Source organism: Schistocerca gregaria, chromosome 9 (genome assembly GCF_023897955.1).
Source record: "Schistocerca gregaria isolate iqSchGreg1 chromosome 9, iqSchGreg1.2, whole genome shotgun sequence".
Taxonomy (NCBI): Eukaryota; Metazoa; Arthropoda; class Insecta; order Orthoptera; family Acrididae; genus Schistocerca; species Schistocerca gregaria.
Window position 1 is genome coordinate 100,532,638 of NC_064928.1, and position 24,540 is coordinate 100,557,177.

Here is a 24,540-nt window from a genome sequence, read left to right on the forward strand (position 1 = left end):
GACTTCATTGACATTAAAATCTATACTCGATGTTAACAAATTTCTCTTCTTCAGAAACGCTTTCCTTGCTATTGCCAGTCTACATTTTATATCCTCTCTACTTCGACCATCATCAGTTATTTTGCTCCCGAAATAGCAAAACTCCTTTACTACCTTAAGTGTCTCATTTCATAATCGAATTCCCTCAGCATCACCCGACATAACTGGAGTGCATTCCATTATCCCCTTTTTGCTTTTGTTGATGTTCATCTTACACCTTCATTTCAAGACACTCTCCATTCCGTTCAACTGCTCTTCCAAGTCCTTTGCTGTCTCTGATGGAATTACAATGTCATCGGCGAACCTCAAAGTTTTTATTTCTTCTCCATAGATTTTAATACCTACTCCGAACCTTCCTTTAGTTTCCTTTACTGCTTGCTCAATATACAGATTGAGTAACATCGGGGATAGTCTACAACCGTGCCCCTCGACTCTTATAACTGCTATCTGGTTTCTGTACAAATTGTAAATAGCCTTTCGCTCCCTGTATTTTACCCCTGGCACCTTCAGAATCTGAAAGAGAGTATTCCAATCAACATTGTCGAAGCTTTCTTTAAGTCTACAAGTGCTAGAAGGGTAGGTCTGCCTTTCCTTAATATAGCTTCTAAGATAAGTCGTAGAGTCAGTATTGCCTCACGTGTTCCAACATTATTCATACAGCAAAGCTCTATGCCATCGGGAAAAATTACGGCCGTAGTTTCCCCATGCTTTCAGCCGTTCGCAGTACCAGCACAGCAAGGCTGTTTTGGTTATTGTTACAAGGCCAGATCAGTCAATCATCCAGGCTGTTGCCCCTGAAACCACTGGAAAGGCTGCTGCCCCTCTTCAGGAACCACACGTTTGTCTGGCCTCTCAACAAATGCACCACTCCGTTGTGGTTGCACCTACGGTACGGCTATCTGTATTGTTGAGGCACGCAAGCCTCCCCACCAACGGCAAGGTCCATGGTTCATGGTGGCTGTCCTGAGTAATTCTCGCTACCCGAATGACGACGATATGCACGTAGCCTGTGTAGTGTGTCGTAGCAACATTTTCTTCTGGAGGAAATCAAGCGCATTCGCCAACAAACACAAAATATTAGATCTCGAGTTGTTAAACTACCACAAGCTACTGTAGACTACTGTAAGTAAGTCTAGACTGCTATAGTTTTCCTAGTAACTTTTATCAGTTGGGGTCCTACCCACGCTGCCTATACATTAGGTTTCTTGCATACCTGTCGGGCCTTACCTCATAGCGATCGCTTTGTTTGCATATGCCATCAGTGCTTACTAGATTACCCTAAAAACCGGAAGTAGTGAACCGTCTATAAACTGAGTGAGGATATACACTGAAGCGCCAAAGAAACTCGTACAGCCAAATACAGAAATATGCAAACAGGTTTGCGGTCGACAACGCCGTTATAAGACAAGCATCTGGAGCGGTTGTTAGATCAGTTACTGCTGCTACAACGACAGTTTACTAACATTTACCTACATTTACCTGAGTTTGAATGTCCTCCTATAGTCGGCGCACGAGCGATAGGACACAGCATCTCCGAGGTAGCGATGAAGTGGGGGTTTTCCCGTACGACCATTTCACGAGTGTACCTTCAGTGTCAGGAATCCTGTAAATCACCAAATCTCCGGCATCACTGCGACCGTATAAAGATCCTGAAAGAACGAGATGAACGACGGCGTGACGGAAGTGCAACCCTTCCGCAAATTGCTGCAGATTTCAATGCTGAGCCATCAAGAAGTGTCAGCGTGCAAAACATTCAGCGACCGGCCTGAGTGGCCGAGGCGCTACAGTCTGGAGCCGAGCGACCGCTCCGGTCGCAGGTTCGAGTCCTGTCTCGGGCATCGTTGTGTGTGATGTCCTTAGGTTACTTAGGTTTAATTAGTTCTAAGTTATAGGCGACTGATGACCTCAGAAGTTAAGTCGCATAGTGCTCGGAGCCATTTGAAACCATTGAGCGAAACATCACGGATATGGTCTTTCGGAGCCGAAGGCCCACTCGTGTACCCTTGATGACTGTACGACTTAAAGCTTTACGCCTCACCTGGACCCGTCGATACAGACTCTGGACTGGACTGGAAACATGTTATCTGGTCTGGTGAGTCTCGTTTCAATCTGTGTCAAGCGAATGGAAGCGTACGGGTATGGAGACAACCTCATGAATCCATGGACCGTGCATGCCAGCAGGGGACTGTTCAAGCTGGTGGAAGCTCTTTAATGGTGTGGGGCGTGTGCAGCTGGAGTGATAAGGGACCCCTGATAGGTCTAGATACGGCTCCGACAGGTGACACATGCTGACTGATCACCGGCATCCATTCATGTCCGTTGTGCATTCCGACGGGCTTATGCGATTCCAGCAGGACAGTGTGGCACAACACACGTCCCAAATTGCTACACAGATCCTGCGCCCGGCTTCCCGGGTTCGATTTCCGGAGGGGTCAGGGATTTTCTCTGCCTCGTGATGGCTGGGTGTTGTGTGATGTCCTTAGGTTAGTTAGGTTTAAGTAGTTCTAAGTTCTAGGGGACTGATCACCATAGGTGTTAAGTCCCATAGTGCTCAGAGCCATTTGCACCTCTTTTTTTTTTTTTCTACACAGAGATTCCAGGAACACTCTCTTCTTACGTTTAATCACTTCCGCTGCCTATAACCTATAAAACTTCCCAGACATGAACATTATTGAGCACATCTGGGATGCCTTGCAAAGTCCTGTTCAGAACGTGTGCTTCTGGGGGCCGCACACGATATTGGGCAGTTCTACAGTTTAATCTACGCGCTCTAGACAAACAGGACCTCCACGGCCAAGCAGCCAGTCGTAGACCCACCTCAGATGATGTTGCCCGCAGCTGGCAACGAACCGTCAGGGAGAAGCATTTCTACTATTGGACCACGGCCTCTTAGCCCGGAATTATTGAGTTCTACAGTTTATTAAAAAACTAAAAACCCACCTCGATTGCGAAAAAAGCACCTAATGTTAACCTAGGTTTGGGCGTAGATAACACCTTCTTCAGAACAACAATAAAACCCACCCGCGGGTCGGGCTTGTAATTGAGCGACCATTTGCAGCTCCAGTTATGTCGGGCCATGGCCCATCGAACGAAGGCCAGTGTGAGGTGGAGCGTACACCATTAAGTTAAGTAGTGGTTTTGACTTAATACATAAGTACTGTTTGTGTTTTTCTTTTCTTTTTCGTTTATAAATGTATAGCTATAGCGTTCTTTTAATCATTGACGATGGTCTTCTTAGGCACTTGTGGCTTTAATGATGTTCTGATGAAGGTGTAGTTATCTACGCTGAAACCTAGGTTAACAATAGGTGCTTTTTTTCGCAATCGAGGCTGGTTTTTAGTTTTTTAATATACACTCCTGGAAATGGAAAAAAGAACACATTGACACCTTTGTGTCAGACCCACCATACTTGCTCAGGACACTGCGAGAGCGCTGTACAAGCAATGATCACACGCACGGCACAGCGGACACACCAGGAACCGCGGTGTTGGCCGTCGAATGGCGCTAGCTGCACAGCATTTGTGCACCGCCGCCGTCAGTGTCAGCCAGTTTGCCGTGGCATACGAAGCTCCATCGCAGTCTTTAACACTGGTAGCATGCCGCGACAGCGCGGACGTTAACCGTATGTGCAGTTGACGGACTTTGAGGGAGGCCGTATAGTGAGCATGCGGGAGGCCGGGTGGACGTACCGCCGAATTGCTCAACACGTGGGGCGTGAGGTCTCCACAGTACATCGATGTTGTCGCCAGTGGTCGGCGGAAGGTGCAAGTGCCCGTCGACCTGGGACCGGACCGCAGCGACGCACGGATGCACGCCAAGACCGTAGGATCCTACGCAGTGCCGTATGGGACCGCACCGCCACTTCCCAGCAAATTAGGGACACTGTTGCTCCTGGGGTATCGGCGAGGACCATTCGCACTCGTCTCCATGAAGCTGGGCTACGGTCCCGCACACCGTTAGGCCGTCTTCCGCTCACGCCCCAACATCGTGCAGCCCGCCTCCAGTGGTGTCGCGACAGGCGTGAATGGAGGGACGAATGGAGACGTGTCGTCTTCAGCGATGAGAGTCGCTTCTGCCTTGGTGCCAATGATGGTCGTATACGTGTTTGGCGCCGTGCAGGTGAGCGGCACAATCAGGACTGCATACGACCGAGGCACATAGGGCCAACACCCGGCATCATGGTGTGGGGAGCGATCTCCTACACTGGCCGTACACCTCTGGTGATCGTCGAGGGGACACGGAATAGTGCACGGTACATCCAAACCGTCATCGAACCCATCGTTCTACCATTCCTACACCGGCAAGGGAACTTCCTGTTCCAACAGGACAATGCACGTCCGCATGTATCCCGTGCCACCCAACGTGCTCTAGAAGGTGTAAGTCAACTACCCTGACCAGCAAGATCTCCGGATCTGTCCACATTGAGCATGTTTGGGACTGGATGAAGCGTCGTCTCACGCGGTCTGCACGTCCAGCACGAACGCTGGTCCAACTGAGGCGACAGGTGGAAATGGCATTGCCAGCCGTTCCACAGGACTACATCCAGCATCTGTACGATCGTTTCCATGGGAGAATAGCAGCGTGCATTGCTGCGAAAGGTGGATATACACTGTACTAGTGGCGACATTGTGCATGCTCTGTTGCCTGTGTCTATGTGTCTGTGGTTCTGTCAGTGTGATCATGTGATGTATCTGACCCCAGGAATGTGTCAATAAAGTTTCCCCTTCCTGGGACAATGAATTCACGGTGTTCTTATTTCAATTTCCAGGAGTGTATTAACTAACGATTGCTGACGCGCTGCGATGTTGAAGGTTCTTAGGTCTACAGTTTCTTTGGCTATTCAGTGTATAAAAGGCTGGGAAACCTACAGAATATTTTTGTTCCACATACGGGTAACTATCCTCCTGTCTCTTATTTAAAAATAAACAGTATTTGTAGCGAAAATGAAGTTGTCGAACTTTAATTCAGTTAATATTCGAAAATTGTTGTGAGAAGTGGTACTTCTGGAAAGGCAGATTTCAGTATAGACGGGACCTTAATGAGTTACAGTTGGTTGCTCAATTTTTTTTAATCACGTACACTTTCCTTGTAACTAACTGCATATAAGGTTGACATTAAGGAGCAATTGTCAAATTGGACTGTTAAGACAATATCTAATTAAAAATTCTTTAGGCAAATTGCATTCACGTCTCAAGGTCTTACTGACCAGAAATTCAAATTATTTGTCGGCTGAAGGCCCCAATAGTAATTACTCGCAAACAATTTGACGGCTGAAGGCCTAGATAGCAAATTCTTACTGAATTATAAATAAAATGACAATCATATTCAGACACGATATCTAATTAAAAAATTCTTAAGACAAATTGCATTCACGGCTGAAGACCTTATTGACAATCATCACAATCTGACCAAACCAGCCGGCCTGAGTGGCAGAGCAGTTCTAGGAGCTTCAGTATGGAACCGCGCGACCGCTACGGTCGCAGGTTCGAATCCTGCCTCGAGCATGGATGTGTGTGATTGTCCTTAGGTTAGTTAGGTTTAAGTAGTTCTAAGTTCTGTGGGACTGATGACCTCAGATGTTGAGTCCCATGGTGCTCAGATCCATTTTTTTGACCAAACCAAGAGAGAAGAGGGACAAGAAGAGAATAGAAGCTTTCGAAATGTGGTGCTACAGAAGAATGCTGAAGATTAGATGGGTAGATCACGTAACTAATGCGGAAGTATTGAATAGGATTGGGGAGAAGAGGAGTTTGTGGCACAACTTGACTAGAAGAAGGGATCGGTTTGTAGGACATGTTCTGAGGCATCAAAGGGTCACCAGTTTAGTACTGGAGGGCAGCGTGGAGGGTAAAAATCGCAGAGGGAGACCAAGAGATGAATACAGTAAGCAGATTCAGAAGGATGTAGGTTGCAGCAAGTAGTGGGAGATGAAGAAGGTTGCACAGGAGTAGCATGGAGAGCTGCATCAAACCAGTCTCAGGACTGAAGACCGCAACAACAAGTCGAGCATTACCTGAAAAACATCCGGAATATGGAAGAAGGCAACACAGTGATAAAGCTCCATGATAACGTCCATTCACACACAGCAGAACGGGTCAGGTTAATGATCGAGGCGTTCAGTTGCGAAATACTAGGGGATGCGGCTTATTCTCCAGACTTGGCTCCATCAGCTTATATTTTCCCCCGTATAAAGTGATCCATATAACAGCGCACTGGAGTATCTGAGATTAGTCTTTAAAAATAACTTTTGTAAAATGGAAATTACACGTCTCCGAAAGAAGTAGCATCCATCATAAAATCCTTAAAATCTGTTTTAGCGGATATGATAACGTATCAATGAATCAAAGAGTGCTCATGCGAGTTGAGTTCTATCTTAAGTTATTTGTATAATCTATCTCTTATCAACGGAAGATATCCACACTGGCTGAAATATGCTGAATTTACAAGAAGGGCGACAGAGAGATACCATCAAAATATTGACCAATTTCTCTTTTACCGGCTTTCTCAAAAATATTTGAAAAGGTTGTGTTCAAGCCGCTCGTTAAGCATCTGACTGCAAATAATATATTTTCCAAGTCACATTTTGGATTCCTTTAGGGTTCTGATACAGAGAAAGCTAGTTAGACTTACAGTGAGAATTTACTTAATTCATTAGATAATAAATCAGGGACTACTGACATTTTCTGTGACTTGTCAAAAGCCTTTGACTTTGTAAACCACAGCATTCTCTTAAGTAAATTACACTCATGCTTATAAATTAAGGATAGTGATGATACGTGCTGAAACAACGCTCTGATTGGCGGTTTGTGGGTTTAAATCACATAGTTGCATGACCACGCGGTGCATTTGACCTGCGGTCGTCGCACGGTGGCGCCGGCAGCAGTCCACATACGCACAGGTGTGTTGGTGCACGTCAGAGTACGGTGGAGCAAGTAAGTGTGATGACGTTTCCTGACGTGCTAATTGTGACTGTGTTGAAAATGGCTCAAAGAATACATATTGATGACGTTATGAGGGTAGTATATTAGAGCGACTGGAGGCTGGTCAGACACAGTAGGTCGTAGCACGGGCCCTCCGAGTGCCACAAAGTGTGTTCTCAAGATTATGACAACGATTCCAGCACACAGGAAACGTGTCCAGGCCCTACAGTGCGGGACGTGCACAGTGCACAACACCACAAGAAGACCGATATCTCACCACCAGTGCCCGCAGACTGCCATGGAGTACTGCAGGAAGACGTGCTCGGGACCTTAGCACACTCACTGGAACAGTTGTCTCCAGACACACAGTCTACAGACGACTGAACAGACATGGTTTATTCGCCTGGAGACCTGCAAGGTTCATTCCACTGACCCATGGTCACAGGAGAGCCGTAACGCCCGGTGTCAAGAACACAGTACATGGCCATTGGAACAGTGGTCCCAGGCTACGTTCACGGACGAGTCTAGGTATAGTCTCGACAGTGATTCTCGCTGGGTTTTGATTTGGCGTGAACGGCGAACCATATACCAACCCCTTAATGTCCTTGAACGGGATCTGTATGGAGGTCCTCCTTTGATGGTGTGGGGTGGGATTACAATTGGTGCACGTACAGCCCTGCATGTCTTTGATAGAGGAACTGTAACTGGTCAGGTGTATCGGGACGTCATCTTGCACCAGTATGCCCGCCTTTTCAGGGCTGCAGTGGGTCCCACCTTCCTCCTGATGGATGATAACGCACGGCACCAACGAGCTGCCATCGTGTAGTAGTACTTTGAAACAGAAGATGTCGGGCGAATGGCCTGCCTGTTCTCCAGACCTAAACCCTATCGGTCGACGTATCGCTGCACATCTTCAAACCCCTAAGATACTTCAGGAGCTCCGACAGGCACTGTTGGGAGGCTATACCCCAGCAGCTGCTCGACCACCTTATCCAGAGTATGCCAACCTGTTGTGTGACCTGTGTACGTGTGCATGATGATCATATCCCATATTGATGTTGGGGTACATGCGCAGGAAACAGTGGCGATTTGTAGCACATGCATTTCGGGAAGGTTTTCTCAACTTATCACCAATAACTTGGACTTACAGATCTGTGTTGTGTGTGTTCATTATGTGCCTAAGCTATTAACGCCAGTTTTGTGTAGTGCCATTTTGTGTGGCACCACATTCTGCAATTATCCTTAATTTACGAGCATGAGTGTAGAATATTATGGTGTCACCGGCAATTCTGAGAAGTGGTTTGAGTCTTGTCTATCTAACAGGAAACAAAAGGTGTCTTTGCAAAATATCTGTGCAGTAAGCAGTCAGTCTTCATAGGACTGGGAATTTATTACATGTGGTGTTCCTCAAGGTTCCACCTTAGGTCCATTGCTTTTTCTTATGTACATTAATGACCTCTACTCTGTTACATTGCCAGATGCTAAGTTTGGCTTGTTTGGAGATGATAGATGCATTGCAATAAGTAGCAAATCCAGTACATATTTAGAAACAGCTGCTAATCAAATTTTCACTGACATTAGTAGATAGTTTAGAACTAATTCACTGTCATTAAACTTTGAGAAGGCCTACGGAATGTAGTTCAGAACCTGTAAGAGATTTCCTTCCAGCACGTGTGTAACTTATGAAGACATGCAGATGGAACAGGTTGACAGTGTTAAATTTCTGCAATTGAAACTCGATAATAAACTGAGTTGAGAAGAATTGCTCAAGCGCCTGAGCAAGTCTGTATTTGCAGTGAGAATGATGTCATATGTAGGAGATATAAATATAAAAAAACTTAGATACTTTGCTTACTTTTATTCTGTTATGTCATACAGGATGACATTTTGGGCTAACTCATCAAACCGAGGAAAATCGTTTAGCATGCAAAAGCGTGTAATAAGAATCATTTGTGGTGTAAATTCAGGAACATCATGTAGAAACCTGTTCAAGATACTTTGTATTCTAATCAATATATATTTATTCCTCAATGAAATTTGTTGCAAGTAATGCATATTTCTAACCAATAGCTGAAGACGTAGTATCAATACTAGGAATAAGAACAATCTACATAAAAACCTAAAATCGCTTACCTTGGTCCAAAAAGGGGTCCAATATTCAGGAAAACATATTTTCAATAGATTGCCATCAACCATTAAAACTGGGTTTCAGATAATGCACGGTTTAAACAGAGTCTGAATGACTTTTTGATAGGCAACTCCTTTATAGATGAATATCTTAACAGACGCTCTTAGGCCAGCTTAAGTAAGAACGTCTGATAGATTTCGGTTTTGAGAGCGCTTGGTCACAACAGTCAAGATTAGGTATTTTGTGTATGATGAATTTATTAATAGCGTATAACAATGTTTCATTCTGACATCACATTAATTCTGTAAATGTTAGCTGTTCCAGCTTACTGTACTGTATCCAACTATCTTGACAATCTCCTGACAAATGATCATGACAGTAATTGTTATATTCAAATGTTTTATTTTATTATGTTATACTGTCTGACTTGTTCCACACCCACGAGAGTCATCTCAGATTTTTAGTCTATTGAACGAAAACTGAATCTAATACAATCGAATGCTCTACTGATTTGTTTCGCTTTTGTTTTATTTAATTTTATATCGTTGAGCTTTTGTAATTGTTGTTTGATTAAATCGATAACAGAAAATTGTATACTCCTTTCTTTGTAAAACTTTGATGTCATGATTTGATTCTATGCAATGTAGTATATCTGTCATTTAAATTCTTTATCCCATTTCGAGAAACTATATACAATTGTAATTTCTGTGTGAATAGTTTTAAGTAGAAATGTCAATATGTTCAAATGTTCTGTTTTATTTAATGTGTTTGGTTGCTGTTATGTAAACTGCTGATCCTCACTTAGGGTTCTTAGTTCTTTAGTATATAAAAGGTGTAGTGGTTCCCCTCAGGAACGGAACTGCGTAGCTCGCGAAAAATGTGGTTGGCCTAGGTAAAAAAGGTGGAACAAGAGTCAGTCGGGGACGAGCTACCAAACTGTGCACTGCCCATGTACAAGTTTTATATTATGCTGGTTCCGAGAGAGGCTTTTTCTGCCACTTTCCAATGCTTCGGATGGATGGATAAATAGCTGGAACGATTCTGGAATTGGTATCCACCATCGCCACCAAGAAGGAACAGAGTCCAGCAATTCTGCCTGCAAATCCACGTACCAACGTGAAGTTGCCACCACACTGCGCAATCACTGTAACTGAATACTATAATAATGTACAGTGAAGGATCAGCTTATTGGATGTGTTAGTGTGCTCAAATATAACGTAACTTATAACTGAATTTATGTACCTACCTTGATTTTTCCCTGACACAACACCTCTTAGTTTCCTCTCCATTTGAACTATGATTACCGAGTGGAAAAAAATGAAAGCCTCAAAACATTAAATAATGTTGTTTGTTCTTTGGTAAGAAGAGAGTATTCAGATTTACTGCGGAATTAGTGAAATTGTGGAAGGTAGTAAATGTAGTCTTGTGAAAGCCTGCCAGTGATGGAAACAGTACAATTTAAAGTTTTTGTGAAGTTTCAAAGTCACCTATTTAATCATTTGCTTGAAAGTAGAAGACTGTAGTAATAAAGACAATTTGCAGTTTCTTTTAAAGATTAAAAGTTCTTAAAACTGAGGCTCATAAAGTGTTGCTTAGCTAATGATCATAGTGCTGCCTGTAGTAAATTTTAAAAGGTGAGTCAGTTTCTTGCAAATTTTTCAACATAGTGTCTCACTGTAGTAAAAGTCGTGAACTGCAGTTGTGGAAAGTTATATACTCATGCTTGCTAAGCACTTGTTGTGCATGTTAATAGTGTAATAAAAGCCACAGGTTATCCTTTACCACTATTTATGAAAACAATATTTTCTTTATTCAAAAGACAGTGAGAAGTAATCTGTTAGTGAATTCCATTTAACTATCATTCTAAACAGAATAGTATTTAGTTGAGAGATAGTTAACCTGTGACCAGTTCACAGTTTTGCAGTGAACTACATTTATAATTTCATATCAGCTAGAAAAATGTTTGAACAATAATACTGAACCTATGTCCAATTAATGATTCTGCAGTGAATGTTAATAGTAATGTTATAAAGACCATTCAGTTTGAACAAGCCCTGATATTAATAGTGTGTTTCGGTAACTGTTATATTTTTGCATATAGTTTGTCCTGCTCTAGCTGTCAGCTTCAATCTTACCGTAAACGTACGTATGTGTCAGAGTTCATTGCACTCACGTGTGGCCAAGTATAGGTTGTGTTTGTCCGTTAAAGTTATTCATACCTACTTTCTTAAATAAGAACGTTAATCTTTTTCTTGCTTAATTAGGCTGGCTACCATTTTTCCTCATTCTTTAAACAGCGTAGCTAGGTAAAACATTATTTGTGAGTGTTCAAATATTTACAAAATTCTGACTTCCACTTCCGATAAGTCACCTCCGTTAGGTACAACACGGTGACCATAACAAAATTCCTCTCAGAGGGTAACACTGCTCTGTTGCGTTATACCATAATTGCTCTAACAAGATAGTTTTATTTCACGACCTGCCTCCAACTTTAAGGTTATGGTATAGTAGTAGCAGACGGTGGTGCTATACGTGGCTTTTCCATGGCAGGACTGATTTGTTCTGTTGGGGCATAGAACGTAATAAACCAAACTTGATTACATAAGCTACGTAACTACAAATCAGGTTGCAGTGTTATAGAGTATCCGGGTTGCGTTGTAATGAGGTACCCCATAAGAATGCACCGTAACTACTCTCTGATTGACAAACGACGTCTTTTCCTGTTCCTTCAACTGGCCAGCTCAATTTGACGCTATCGTCACACTGACTTGACGTGATGTGTGGTCCAGCTTTCTGTGCACGATTGGGAGACCTCTGGCAACGTGCTTCTGCACTTTCATTTAGCTCCACCTAGTAATTAATATGTTATGTTACTTTACCTACCTGGTCCTTGAGATTCGTGGAGAAGTGTGGATTCATATGCAGGCACTGGTGCCCACCGATAATATATATTTTTTTCAACTTGCAAAGGGTGATGAAGATACCAGGCGAAGAAAATAAATTTTCTTGTTTGACAGGCTCAATCATCATTTTTTGTTTCGATAAGTCACGAGACGAGTTTGTGCCTACGGGCAATTCGGACGTAACGGCCTGAAAATTACTTCGTGACTCCGCAGCCCATCGGCACTGCGAGGGTTGAGCTGGCGATGAGTGTATTAACAGCTGCCCAGCCGAGCCAGTTAGTTAGCGGTGATTCACCGAGCAGCCAGGTGCCAGCTTACCGGTGATTACCGGCAATTTAGGGGCCGGCCGAAGATGAGCGCGCTCTATGCCTAGCTAGGGAGCTGGTTCTGGCTGCAGAGGCAAGCCGTGCTATCGGGAAGGCAGGATTAAGACTCTGACCACCTGGAAGAGCAACTAATCTAAGACCAGCGTACACTGATGGAAATGAAAAGTGTTACACCTAGAGTTGTAAAACTACCGTAGGCTATCGTAAGTTAGCATAGACTACAAGTTTCCCTAGTAGCTTTTGTCAGTTAAGCTTGTAACCGCATTACCTGTACGTTTTGTGTGTTGCATACCTATCAGGCACTACATCTTTCCGATCACTTGTCAGTGTGAAACTGGATCACCCAAAGAGGTGAACCGTCTCGAAACTGCTAGTGGGAAGGCAGGATTAAGACTTTGACCATCTAAAGGAGCAACCACTCCACCGTAAATGCTCACTCACTGAACTGAAAAGTGTTACACCTAGAGTTGTAAAACTACCGTAACTTAGCGTAGACTACAAGTTTCCCTAGTAGATTTTGTCAGTTAACCGCAGATGTAGGGCAAAATTGTGAAAAACTGAAATTATTTTTAATTGCGTAAGTTATTAGATTGATTCTTCAAGAACAACATTGCAAAGTTTCATAATTGAACTCTGGCTAGAAAAATGTTTCAAAAAGTTTGTTTAGGCATCTACACATGCCACGCCCACTCTTTCTATGCTGTGATCCACACCTTTCTACACTAGAAATTTTTTCGTGTGTTAATTTTTCATTAACACAATCGAAAAAACTGCAGGTGAGTCTAAAAAGCCGATAGAAGGGTTATCTTTGCTTGTTCCTTTGTTTACAATGCGGATTCTAGAAGATGGAAAGCTACTGAGAGGTGTTAACAGACTGACAGACTTTAATTTCCTTAAATTCACACTTCACAAATATATTATTGAAAAGCTTTCAGGGATAACTTGCATAGTGTGAAAATAAATAATGCAGCAATCAGTGTGGGCAATCTTCTTTCACAAACTTTCCACAGGTGATAATCCTCAACATTCTTGTTGTGACATATTGTGGTCAAATATCTTCAGGCAGAAACCAGTGGAAAGCCATACGCCCAAAAACATGATTAGCCACTTGCTGGTTCAGATATTATAAAACCAACTTTCAGGTACCTATCCAATGCTGAATTGCTGAAAAAATGTGTACATGGGAAACACAAATACAAATGAGAGCTATAATCACCTCATGTGGATGTGCTGTCCAAAACAGTACTTTTGTCCTCAGTTGTTGTGAAGAAGGGTGCATATATTACCTGTATGGTGCTCAGTAGAGGAAGTGTATACATACATACATAAGTTTATACAGAGACTATGTTCCATCCAGGTGCATTCATCTTGAATATACTCATAGGCATCGATGAAGTGGACTGGACAAAACTGAGGCAGCAGAAGGAAAAATGCAAAAATTGGCTAAGCAAAGGAGACGCGACCATGGCGTACGCCCTACCAGTCATACAGGCGGGATGAGGTTCTCCTCACTCGCCTCCGCATTGGACACAGTCCCTTCACCCATGGTTTTTTACTCCGGCGGGAGGACCCCCCAATCTGCAGTGCTTGTGGCGTCCAGATTACTGTACGCCACATTTTACTTGACTGTCTTTTATTCTCTGACCAGAGGGCGGTGGTTTCCTTGCCACCGGATTTGCCCTCTATTTTGCAAGACGACGCAGCGACTGTGGTTAAGGTCTTACGGTTTTGTGTCCTGTCCAATCTGTTGCCTCGGATTTTAGGGAGAAGGTTTTAATGTGCTGCTGGGTGACTGGCTCACCCAGGTTTTAGGTAAGAGGTCCGCCAGTCACGATTACCTCCTTGTTTCCCTTCGGTATCTGTTCTCTTTTCCTTGTGTTTCCTTTCCTTTTTTAGTGTGTTTCTTCTCCTCTTGTTTTGCCTCTGTATGTGCGCATTTGGAACTGCGTCAGGCCTGTGTCTTTTAGCCGTTCTCCTTGTTCGCCGTCCGTCTTCGTCCCTTCACCGCCTGTGTTCCTGTTTCTATGCGTTTGGGCGCTGATGACCACGCTGTTTAGCGCCCGTAAACCTCAAACACACACACACACACACACGCAAAGGAGACGGGGTAAGAGATTGCTCCAGGAAGATAAGGAAGAGAATAAAGAATATGGATATTGATAGCATTATCACTAGAGGTCACTATTGTCAAAAATTGAAATAAAGATGTTAAATGCGAATTGCCATAAACTGACTTCTTTTATCTACAATGTATCTTTTCTCGGGAGCTATAAAAGCTAAGATCCTGAAATTTTCCCTTATTTCTTAAGAAGTACTTACTGCATAATCCTTTGCAGCACTTTTCCACTATCTTTTCTCTGAGAAAAGTTCTCCTTTAAAGTTTGAGAAAAATAGAGCAGTCCCAGCTAACATAAAACTGAAAAATTAATTTCAAAGCAACTATGACCTTAAACAAAAATCTGTTGCATATATTTTATTAGCCTCTTAAGCAGATGTAAACTGTGAAATTCCAGTTTTATTGCTTGATTATTTTACGAGGAAAGGTATATTATAGAAAAATGGTGATTAAACATTAAAATGCTTATAAAATGTTAGTCTATGCACATTTTCAGACAAAACTTGGACAGAGTATGAAGCATTATGTTGCACATAATAGTCTCAGATTTTACTGTTTTAGCTGTAATATTTTTGGAGATATATATGTTTAAGATGCCCTACATCTGTCCTTAGCTTGTAACCACATTAACTGTATGTCTGTATGTTTGGTGTGTTGCATACCTATCAGGCATTACATCTTTCCGATCACTTGTCAGTGCCAAACAGGATCACCCAAAGCGGCGAACCGAATGGAAACTGAGTGCTAGTGGGAAGGCAGGATTAAGACTTTGACCATCTAAAGGAACAAACACTCCACCAGATATGCACACTCACTGAAATGAAAAGTGTTACACCTACAGTTTTAAAACTACTGTAGGCTATTGTCGACTATTGTAACTAAGCATAGACCACAAGTTTCTGTAGTACCTTTGGTTACTTCAGATTGTAACTGCGTTACCTGCGCCAGGGAGACCCAAGAAGCGTTGGAGGGATGGACTCCATGAAGATTTAAACCAAGTGTCAATAGATGTGGACGAATGGCGGATAGCAGCAATGGACAGAATACAGTGGAGGAGGAAACTTGTAGATGCGTGCGGTCCAATGGGCCTGATCACGTAGTAGTAGTAGTAGTAGTAGTAGTAGTAGTAACCTGTACATTAGATGTGTTGCATAACTATCAGGCGTTATGTTTTCCTCATCACTTTGTTTGCATATGCGATCAGTGTCTTATTAGATTCCACTAGAAACCAGAATCTGTGAACTGTCTATACAATCCTTTACGAAGCTGCACTCAGTTTATAGTCTATGAAAAATTTTGGTCTATGTAGTTATCCTCCAGCTCGTTAGCTATAAACAAACAATATTTATAGCAAAATTGAAATTTTCAACATTTGAGATTTTATTCGAAAGTAAAACAGGAAACCTGCCCAGCTAGCCGGCCGGTGTGGCCGAGCGGTTGCAGGCGCTTCAGTCTGCAACCGCGCGATCTCTATGGTCGCAGGTTCGAATCCTGCCTCGGGCATGGATGTGTGTGATGTCCTTAGGTTAGTTAGGTTTAAGTAGTTCTAAGTTCTAGGGGACTGATGACCACAGATGTTGAGTGCCATAGTGCTCAGAGCCATTTTAGCTAGCCGTGTGGTCTAATTTGTTGCTGTCAGCGATTGCAGCACAAACACTGTCTCCACATATGCGCACACCATAATCACTATTACACAATACGGGCGGCGCACACACACACAAACACACACACACACACACACAACAGAGGAATGTTGTAGAAAAAATTAAAAAAAAAACAGTACAGATTTCCAGTTTCCTCAAAAAAAAGATAAAATACAGAAAACGTCATCAGGCCCCTAGAACTACTTAAACCTAACTAACCTAAGGACATCACACACATCCATGCCCGAGGCAGGACTCGAACCTGCGACCGTAGCGGTCACGCGGATCCAGACTGAAGCACCTAGAACCGCACGGCCACACCGACCGGAGAAAAAAAAAAAAACATATCAGACACCTTTGAGGTGAGACCCATACGTCTCAAAGAAAAGTAGTGCCATCAGGTCAACATATCACCTATGTTTGAGGTATAGACAGGACTTCTACAAAGCTGGGATGCCATTCCAATACCTGAGAGCCTCACCAATACTGACGATTTAAGAAGGGGAAATAGGCCGAAGGCGCGAATTGGAGTTTATGTTGGGTAGGACAGTAGAGTGGAATAGTCCGTGCAACTGTGTTGGCTGTGCCGCCACAGTGATGTAATGGTTAACACGTCCGCCTAGTAAAGTAGGAGGCTCAGGTTCAAGCCCGGGACGTGGCACAAACTTTAATTTATTTCTTCAGCTTGTATCATTATCGAAGAATATCAGACGTCACTTCAACACTATGTCGAGCTTGTGCAAAACATGTTTCTGTTACAGCTAGACATCTTTCGCATTCTCTGCCTCGTGATGAGTCGGTGTTGTGTGATGTCCTTAGGTTAGTTAGGTTTAAGTAGTTCTAAGTTCTAGGTGATTGATGACCTAAGATGTTAAGTCCCATAGTTCTCAGAGCCATTTGAACCATTTTTTTATTTTTTTAATGTTTGTGGATGCAAACTGTATTTGCATCAAAAGTTACTGCTTTGGTTGCAAAAAGTATGGAAGTCACTCATCCATTTAATTTTTATTACTTATGAAATGCAGTTTATATTTTCTAGGGATGTAAAATACACAATAGACTAACACTGAACGATGTGCAGCTATAATTTATGTGCAAAATAAACTAGCAAAAAGGAAAGTGTAGTTGTCGACTCCCACTTTCTCTCTCACACAGTCATCTAAGTTTCTTTTCCTACTAGTCTATTGGTAATGCTACCACTTACAACGTCATTTATGTATTGTACCAAAACTATCGAATCGTAATTTTGGTACAGTGCAACTCTAGTTATTGCACAAAAATCTTCACCGAACGATGACAAACATACTTCAGTACTCCCATGGTTGTAGTATGTACTGTTTAAAATTCCACCCCAGTAATTAAAGAGGCTTTTAACATAGCATCTCCAGCGTTTTTCCTTATTTTCCTGAAATAGCTACACACAAGTTAATGCAATTTCGTAATATATTGACATTGGATTCTGTTAATATCGGTTCCACCCATTTTGGCTGGCTGATGCAGGAATCGGTTGTGAATATTTGTGAATGAAAACAGTGTCGAGTGCACAATTGTTTTATTAATAACACTTACGAGTTTCGCCCTTGTTACGCATCAACAGAGTATGTAAAAATGTTGGAGGGTACGTTTCATCCGCTGCCGGTGAAGAATCAGTTGCGCGGCTGGATTCGTGATTTCCTGTCAGAAAGGTAGCAGATCGTAGTAATAAACGGCAAATCATCGAGTAAAACTGAATTCATATCAGGTGTTCCCCAGGGAAGCGTCCTGGGACCTGTGCTGTTCCTGATCTGTATAAATGACCTGGGTGACAATCTGAGCAGTTCCCTTAGACTGTTCGCAGATGATGCTGTAATTTACCGTCTAGTAAGGTCATCCGAAGACCAGTATCAGTTGCAAAGCAATTTAAAAAAGATTGCTGTATGGTGTTGCAGGTGGCAGTTGACGCAAAACAATGAAAAGTGTCAGCTGATCCACATGAGTTCCAAAAGAAATCCGTTGGTATCCGATTACTCGATAAATAGTACAATTCTCAAGGCTGTCAATTCAACTAAGTACCTGGATGTTAAAATTACGAACAACTTCAGTTGGAAAGACCACATAGATAATATTGTGGGGAAGGCGAGCCAAAGGTTGCGTTTCATTGGCAGGACATTTAGAAGATGCAACAAGTCCACTAAAGAGACAGCTTACACTACACTCGTTCGTCCCCTGTTAGAATACTGCTGCGCAGTGTGGGAACCTTACCAGGTGTGATTGACGGAGAACATCGAAACGGTGAAAAAAAGGGCAGCTCGTTTTGTATTATCACGTAATAGGGGAGAGAGTGTGGCAGATATGATACGCGAGTTAGAATGGAAGTCATTAAAGCAAAGACGTTTTTCGTCGCGGCGAGATCTATTTACGAAATTTCAGTCACCAACTTTTTTTTCCGAATGCGAAAATATTTTGTTGAGCCCAACCTACATAGGTAGGAATGATCATCAAAATAAAATAAGAGAAATCAGAGTTCGAACAGAAAGGTTTAGGTGTTCGTTTTTCCCGCGCGCTGTTCGGGAGTGGAATGGTAGAGAGATAGTACGATTATGGTTCGATGAACCCTCTGCCAAGCACTTAAATGTGAATTACAGAGTAATCATGTAGTTGTAGATGTAGAAGAAGTGTCTGGATACAACATCTCGTCGTCAGATGTCATTGTCGGGTACAGGAAGGACTTTACGTGTACTAAAGCAGTCTGAACATGCTGTCCATAGCACCGAGACATGCCACGTAGAGTACGGAGTGAGGGACACCACACAGCACAGAACTATCATTCTTTTCATGTGCTGGGCGACCGTCCTCTGCGAATCAGTTCTGAAAAAGGGGTTCAATTTTTAGGACTTTCCTATGCCAGCATCCGTTGCACTACCGTAATGGTCACAGAGTGTCGGAATAGATGACTTCGATGCGTTTACTGGTTTAACATCAAACCGAAACCTGTTGGGATTTCCTGTCAAGTCGGCACATAAAATTTTACATTCGAATTCTTTGAACTTCCCACGCGCAGCCCTCCTTATCCTAATTAATTCATTTACCTTTTGTTAGTCTGTGAGTCTTTGGCTACGTTCAAATTTGCAGTTAAACGTTCTTTGCTTTCGCAGCCGGTTTCTGACACGGCTGTCGAATCAAGGCCGATCTTTTCCATCTCCAGGACTCTGCTCGACACATAAATCTCTAAAACATATTGTACAATACTCAGTTTTGTCGACTGATGGTGAACATTGTCGGTGATGGAGATGTTGTTATTGTTGTGGTCTTCAGTCCTCAGGCTGGTTTGATGCAGCTCTCCTTGCTACTCTATCCTGTGCAAGCTTCTTCATCTACCAGTTCCTACTGCAGCCTACATCCTTCTGAATCTACTTAGTGTATCCATGTCTTGGTCTCTCTCTACGATTTTTACCCTCCACGCTGCCCTCCAGTACTAAACTGGTGATCCCTTGATGCCTCAGAACATGTGCTACCAACCGATCCCTTCTTCTAGTCAAGTTGTGCCAAAAACTCCTCCCCAATTCTATTCAATACCTCATCATTAGTTATGTGATCTACCCATATAATCTTCAGCATTCTTCTGTAGCACCACATTTCGAAAGCTTCTATTCTCTTCTTGTCTAAACTATTTATCGTCCATGTTTCACTTCTATACATGGCTACACTGCAGACAAATACTTTCAGAAACGACTTCCTGACACTTAAATGTATACTCGATGTTAACAAATTTCTCTTCTTCAGAAACGCTTCCCTTGCCATTGCCAGTCTATATTTTATATCCTCTCTACTTCGACCATCATCAGTTATTTTGCTCCGCAAATAGCAAAAAATGGCTCTGAGCACTATGGGACTAAACTTCTGTGGTCATCAGTCCCCTAGAACTTAGAACTACTTAAAGATAACTAACCTAAGGACATCACACACATCCATGCCCGAGGCAGGATTCGAACCTGCGACCGTAGCGGTCACGCGGTTCCAGACTGAAACGCCTTGAACCGCACGGCCACACCGGCCGGCACCCAAACAGCAAAACTCATTTACTACTTTACGTGCCTCATTTCCTAATCTAATTCCCTCAGCATCACCCGACTTAATTTGACTACATTCCATTATTCTCGTTTTGCTTTTGTTGATGTTCACCTTATATGACGAGTGTCTGGCGCAATTGTTGGATTGGTTATCAAGATTTAAATGAGTTTGAACGTGGTGTTACCAGACGGCGGACGTGCGATGAGACACAGCATCGCCGAAATAACGATAAGTGGGCATTTTCCCGTACGACCGTTTACGAGCGTACCGTGAATATCAGGAATACGGTAAAACCTCAAACCTCTTACATCGCTGTGACCGGAAAAGGATCCTGAGAGAACGCGACTAACGACCGAGGAGAATCATCCAAAGTGACAGAAGTGCAACCCTTCCGCAGATTTCAATCTTAGACAATCAACAAGTGTCAGCGTGCGAAACATTCACCGAAACTTCATCGATATGGGCTTCCGGAGCTGAAGGTCCACTCGTGTACCCTTGGTGACTTCACGACACAAAGCTTTACGCCTCGCCTGAGCGCTTCAACACCGACATGAGACTGTTGATGACTGTAAACATGTTGCCTGGTCGGAAAAGTTTCCTTTCAAACTGTATCGAGCGGATGTACTTGTACGGATGTGGGGACAACCTCATAAAACCATGGACCCTGCATGTCAACAGGGGACTGTTTGAGTTGGTGGAGGCTCTGTAATGGTGTGGGCGCGTGAAGTATATGTGACCCCTGATGCGTCTACATACGACTCTGACAGGCAATACGTACGTAAGCAACCTGTCTGATCACCTGTATCCATTCAGGTCCGTTGTGCATTTCGACGTACTTGCGCAGTTCCAACAGGACAACGCACATATCACACCCCCAAGAATTGCTAGAGTGGCTCCAGGGACAGTCTTCTGAGTTTAAACACTTCCGATGGCCATCAAACTCCAAATACATGAATTGAGCATATATGTGATGCATTGCAACGTGCAGTTCAGAAGAGATCTCCATCCCTTCGTACTGTTACCGACAGCCCTGTAGGATATTCATCGTGTCAGTTTCCTCATAAACTACTTCCAACTTTAGTCGGGTCCAAGCCACGTCTTGTTGCGGCATTTCTGCGTGCTCGCGTGGGCTCTACGCTATACTGGCCAGGTGTACCTGATTGGCTCTTCCGTGTATATGGCTACCAGTTTCGGTGTTACAGTTCGCCTTCTCCAGGCCTTAACCCACGCTGAGGGGGTTAACTGCAATCGTACACACAATTCATCAGTGGCCAACACGTATGAAGTTGATTTCACAGACTACTTGTAACAACGATGTTGCGTATCCAGCCATTAACTACCAGCTCCAATCATCAGCTGCGTGAAATCGGTGCAATGAGAATCAAACTGCCTGCAGTATGGTTTATAAGTCTTGAACGCTACTTACTGAGCTACACGCAATATTGCTCCAGACAAGCTGAATGTTTTGTCCGTGATAGGGCTCAGAAATTTTCAAGGTCAGTTTTGTTCCTCCCAAGATAAGGCATTTGTAGACGTTGTATAATATAGCTTGAAACTATAGCCTGAAAGAGTTTGCTAAGTCGATTTACAGTGTGTATATTTACAGTGAATACTGCTGAGGTATCCTATTATGAATGCTTAAAACATGTGCTAACAACGTAGCTTAGCTCTGCTGTGTCGCGCGTTCAAATACACGAAGTTTCAGACTCTCACTTCCCCTTGAATCCAGCAACGAGGAGCAAACTTTAGACAAGAATTCCGATATCACGTTTACCTCCCAACCGTACCGATTTCATCATAAAATATTTCCTACTTGAATTCAAATGGCTCTGAGCACTATGGGACTTAACATCTGTGGTCATCAGCCCCTAGAGCTACTTAAACCTAACTAACCTAAGGACATCACACACATCCATGCCCGAGGCAGGATTCGAACCTGCGACCGTAGCGGTCGCGCGATTCCAGACTGAAGCGCCTTGAACCTCTTGGCCATAACGGCCGGCATTTTACTTGAATTCGTATTTAAGCTCGCACGTCTAAATTCTATGTATAAGGCTTTCTGACTAAAGTTCAAACGCACGCAGTTTGTATAACAAATCTGTAAATAACTCACATATATTTTATTTGTTGTTAGAAGTCTTGAAAACAATGATCAAACTCCGGAAAGCACTGCGAACATGCGAACCGACAGAGACACACGGCAAAAGAAATCTCATCGCAGCTGATATGCCCGTCACATACGACATCATCAATTGCCACTCTCTCTTTTTCTTTGTATAAGATACACCTGCCTACTCCGTGACGTTCTTTATTTCGTGATAACAGACACATTCTTTGTCCTTACGTAAGACAGGCCTATGCCTTCTACAGGCTGTTCCAACCGTCCTCAACAAATGGTCTTCACACGGGAAAGACATTCTGGGCGGGAATGAACGCAGTATGTGGTAGTTCATGGTTTATTGTATGGAGGAAAATACTTCGTTTGTTGCCCCGATTTTGTAATACAAGTCCAGTAAGGTAAGTTGTTTCAGCACCTATACACCGAAGAGCCAAAGAAACTGGTACACCTGCCTAATATCGTGGAGGGCACCCTCGAACATGCAGATGTGCGGTAAAACGACGTGGCATGGAATCGACTAATGTCTGATGTCTGATGAATCCTGCAGAGCTGCCCATAATTCTATAAGGGTATGAGGACGTGGTGATACCTTCTTAACCGCACGTTGCAAGGCATCCCATATTTGCTCAGTAATGTTCATATCTCGGGAGTTTGGTGGTCATTGAAAGTGTTAAAACTCAGGAGAGTGTTCTTGAGAGCCACTCTGTAGCAATTCTGGATGTGTGGAGTGTCGCATTGTCCTGCTGGAATCGTCCAATGCACATGAACGGATGCCAGGATGCTTACGCACGTTTCACGTGTCAGAGTCGTATCTAGACGTATCATGAGTCCCATATCGCTCCAATTGCACACGCCCCCACACCATTATAGAGCTGCCACCAGCTTGAACAGTCCCCTGCTGACATGCAGGCTCCATGGATTCATGAGGTTGTCTCCATACCCGGACACGACCATCCGCTGGGTATACTGTGAAACGAGACTCGCCCGATAAGGTGACATGTTTCCAGTCATACACAGTCCAATGTCGGTGTTGACGGGCCAGGCGAGGCATAACGCTTTGTGTCGTGCAGTCATCAGAGGTACAAAAGTGCCGGCCGCTGTTGCCGAGCGGGTCTAGGTGCTACACTCCAGAACCGCGCTGCTGCTCGTTGGTTCGAATGCTGCCTCGGGTATGGGTTTGTGTGATGTCCTTAGGTTAGATAGGTTTACATCGTTCTAAGTTTAGGGGACTGATGACCTCGGATGTTAAGACCCACAGTACTTAGAGCCATTTGAATCATTTTTCGTACACCAGTAGTCCTGCTCCGAAAGCCCATATCGATGACGTTTGGTAGAATAATTCGCACGCGCACCCAGCGTTGAAATCTGCAGCAATTTCCGGAAGGGAAGCAGGTGAGGAGAGCTCCGCCTACCATCCTCCAAGGAAGCCACGGGTCTCAAGATGATTATATAAATATAACCGAAACCGGTCACCTATGTTATAAGTGTTGTGATCAAGACTGAACTTTAGTTAAAATACTTTTGAACTTTAACTCAGGATAGCAATGTCATCAGCGAATCGTATCAGTGATATCCTTTCACCTTGAATTTTAATTCCACTTCCGAACCTTTCTTTTATTTCCATCATTGCTTCCTCGATGTACAGATTGAACGGTAGGGGCGAAAGACTACATCCTTGTCTTACACCCTTTTCAATACGATCACTTCGTTCTTGGTCGTCCACTCTTATTATATCTTGGCTGTCGTACTTACCATACTCGTCTCTCCTTATATCTTACCCCTATTTTACTCAGAATTTCGAACATCTTACACCATTTCATATTGTTGTACGCTTTTTCCAGGTCGACAAATCCTATGAACGTTTCTTCATTTTTCTTTAGTCTTGTTTCCATAATTAACCGCAACGTCAGAATTGCCTCTCTCGTGCCTTCACTTTCCCTGATCGTGCATCCTAAATTTTCTTTTCCATTGTTTTCTTGTCAGCAACTTCATGATATGTTAAGCTGATTGTGCGATAGTTCTCGCACTTGTCAGCTCTTGCCATCTTCGGAATTGTATGGATGATATTTTTCGAAAAGTCAGATGGTATTTCGCCAGATTCACACATTCTACACACCAACGTGAATAGTCGCTATGTTGCCACTTCCCCCAAAGATTTTGGAAGTTCTGATGGAGTGTTATCGATAACTTCTGCCTTATTTGATCTTAGATCCGCCAAAAGTCTTTTAAATTCTGATTCTAATACTGGATCCACTATCTCTACTAGATCGAGTCCTGTTTCTTCCTCTATTACATG